Source organism: Hyposmocoma kahamanoa, unplaced genomic scaffold, assembly GCF_003589595.1.
Source record: "Hyposmocoma kahamanoa isolate Upper Pololo Valley unplaced genomic scaffold, ASM358959v1 180, whole genome shotgun sequence".
NCBI lineage: Eukaryota > Metazoa > Arthropoda > Insecta > Lepidoptera > Cosmopterigidae > Hyposmocoma > Hyposmocoma kahamanoa.
In genome coordinates this window covers 56,010-59,775 of record NW_020653711.1, presented here as the reverse complement: position 1 = coordinate 59,775, position 3,766 = coordinate 56,010, and positions in this window count along the sequence as shown.

The window sequence follows — 3,766 nt, the reverse complement described above, 5'->3', positions numbered from 1 at the left end:
CATAGAATATTTTTGATAAGAAACACAATCATTTAACGAAGTTATAATTTGAGTCTAAATCACAAACATTAGATCACATTAATTCTCATTAATTGTAAGTTTTTTTTATGATACTAGGGGTCGTATTCCAGAACTCTACTCAATGCTGAAGTCAGGATTTGAGCAGACTTGAATATGATTTCAAGCACTGGAAATACAACCCTAATTACAAGGACTTGAGTATGATTTCTAGTGCTTTGAATCACACTCAAGTCCTGACTTGAGCATTGAGTAGAGTTCTAGATTACGACTCTCAGGGTCGTATTCTAGAACTCTATTCAATGCTCAAGTCAGGATTGCACTGGCAACACAAGCACTGGAAATACGACCCTAATGACAGGGACTTGAGTATGGTTTCGAGTGCTTTAAACCATACTCAAATCCTGACTTGAGCATTGAGTAGAGTTCTAGAATACGACCCTAAGTGTGGAACGAACAAGTCGTGCGCCTGATGGTAAGGCACTGCCACAGCGCCCATCACCCTGACACATAAGTACACACACATAAGTTCAAAAGTTCCATGTGCCTGTAATTTCATCAGCACCCTTACCCTTCAAAACCGGATCGCAGCTAACAAATGCTAGCATTAAAACAAAGAAATGCTAACATTATTGCTTGGCGACAGAAATAGGTAAGGTGGCAGTAGGTACTTCTTTGGATGAACTGTTTCACAAGAAGCTCTACTGCTACTAATTCCAAAAGCAAAAAAAACCTTTTTTGAGAATCAGTACTAATATTTATAATTTTGTTATTTTAGTACTAGTGCCAAAAAATCTAAAGGTTGTTTTTGCTACTGGACTTAACTTTTAATTAATAATAATTAATGTGGTCTTATGTTTACAATTTACATTTAAATTATAACTAAGAACAGTGATTGTGTGTTTTTCATTTCAAAACTTATTTTTATTCTCATAAAGATTGTTTTTTATAATTCAATAATACGACCCCGTAATATGAGTCAAATGTAACGTCACAAAAAGCGGTATGTTTACATACGACACCTTGCTTAAAATTATAATTAAAGTTTAAACCACGCATACAGTCGTATTCTTAAGTTACGACCTTTGCACGGGTAACAAATGGTCGTAAAAATAAATTTTCCCATTTTTCTCCACAAATACGGCTTTCTAATTTATGTTAATAATTGCGAAATATACTACAGACTCTTAAACAACAAAATTAGAAACATCCATAACTGTAATATTTGTATGAACCGCATAAACCTAGATTAAAAGTTTAAATGTCTGTTTCTCCAAATATTGCTTTTATGGGTTACGACTATTTGCTTGAGACGTGTCGATATGTCAATTTAAGATATCCTTTGCTTTTCATAGTCTAAGAACGGTTTCAAATTGAATGACAAAACTTTAAACATTGAATAAAAAAAATTCAAGTGAAGTTTATGAAAGCAATAACGCAACATCATGGAGCCACTCGGCAAACCGAAATTAAAACAAATTAATAAAAAAATGACAATTGACAAATTTTTATTTTCAAATTAGACCTAAAATAAAAAAGCAAGATAACAGATTAGACGTTTGAAAAAATATTGCATTACGGTTTTACTAGGTTTCGCTAATAAAAGAAACATCGTGATAACGACGAAAACGAAATTTTGTCAAGTCAATGTTTGGAGGTTACTAAATGTGGCCAAACCTAGGGAGACCTGTGCCTTGCAATGGGCTGATGTGCATATCCTAAACCAATAATATTCTAGTTGTGAAAATTTATTTGGAATCGATGATTGTTGACCACATCAAAGTCAATATTTAGACATTTATGATGAAAACTTAGAATAATATAATAACGCATAGAAACCTAGCCCGCACACGCTAAGTGAGGCAAATTGTAGGACGCCCTATGGGCTTACACGAGCGAGCGGGCTGTCAGTGCTCAAGGTCAAGTTGCACCGCGAGCAGCTCAAAAATTTTTGCTAAAAATGACGAAATGTGCGGTAATTGGGTTTAAAAATAGATCAGACAAATATAAAATAGACACTAACATCACATTTCACAAGGAAGTAACGCGTTTCAACTTGTATTTTTATGTAAATATTCACTAAAACAGAAAATTAATTTCGTTGCAACAAGATACGAAAATGTTGCAAAGTAACGGGTTTTTTCTCCCCATTTTGCTATTCTGTTTCAAAATAATTATATTACGTAATTTTTTGAGAATAGGCAATATCGCGACGGTTGCAAAATTTCTACAAATGTACACCGCCGCAACAACATTGTAGGGAATTTACGTTAGCTATTTTTACGAAATATATTTAGTATTTGCCTTCATTAGTTTCTTGTGAAAAATCATTATTCTTGTTCATCATACACTCATTTAAAAAATTGTCTTGCCCAGACTCGAAAGTTCTTAACTAAAATTATTTCAGGAAACTAACGCTGACTAAAAAGTCATCGTCAGTTCTCCAAAATCGTGTATAAATAACTTTCAGGTTCAGGTTCTTAATTGTTATCGTGTACTTTTCATGTAAACATACCCACAGATAATATCAGGCTATTTATATATTCAAATTCGATAGTCGCACTTAAACTCGCTTGTAGGTTTTTGTTCATATATGAGTTAAATAAGAATTGGGTAGTATTTAATAAGGTGCCTACAGATTTACTCGACATTGTCGATCGACAGTAACGATTGAGAATTACAGACGTTTTCGAGGAGTTTTAGAGTGCTTATTACGAATGTAGCATTAATTTCTAAATCCAAGATGGTTGACAACAATTTTCAAAAATGTATTTTTGGTAAACCATAAGGAAATGGCATGTATATCTGAATACAAGATGGGGGACAAGAATTCTAATTCTTCTTCTTCTAATTCTTTGTCTTTCTTCTTCTGTCTTCTAATTCTGTGTCTGATTTAGAAATATGTGCTATATTCGGAATGAGCAGCCCCTAATACCTTGAAAATGACACCCAACTTGCCATTATTCGAGAAATCGTGCCCGCCATCTTGGATTTAGAAATTAGTGCCATGTTCTTAATGAGCACCCCCAAATACCTGGAAAACGACACCCAACTTGCTATTATTTGAAAAGTCATGTCCGCCATCTTGGATTTAGAAATAAGTGCTATATTCGTAATGAGCACCCCCAAATACCTCGAAAATGATACCCATATTGCATTTATTTCAAAAGTCATGTCCGCCATCTTGGATTTAGAAATAAATACCATATTCGTGATGAGCACCTCGAATACCTCGAAAACGATTCCCATATTGCATTTATTCGAAAAGACGTGTCCGCCATCTTAGATTTAGAAATGAGAAAAGTCGTGTCCGACTTCGTGTGTTCAGATATAAATGCCATTTCCATAAGGATTACCAAAAATAAATTTTTGAAAATTCCTGTCACTTGACGTTGTCGATCAACAGTAACGATCGACAAAATCGAGCATATCTGTAGGCACCTGATCGACAGTAACGATCGACAAAAATCAAGCAAATCTGTAGGCACCTCTAACTTAACGATGAGTTAAGCAAGATACAATTTCCGCACTTTTGAGGGAAATGTTATTCCATGGCATCATTATTTGTATATTTGTGTGCGTGCCGACGAGCGTCAATACAAGTTGCTTACGCCTACATGAATTTGATTTTTGCCTCACTTGTGACAGTTCGTTTTTTATGAAACTATCATTCTATGCGTTATTATTCTAAGGATGAAAAATAAAACTCAGTGCTTAATTCTAAAATAATTTACTAAAAACCCTTAAA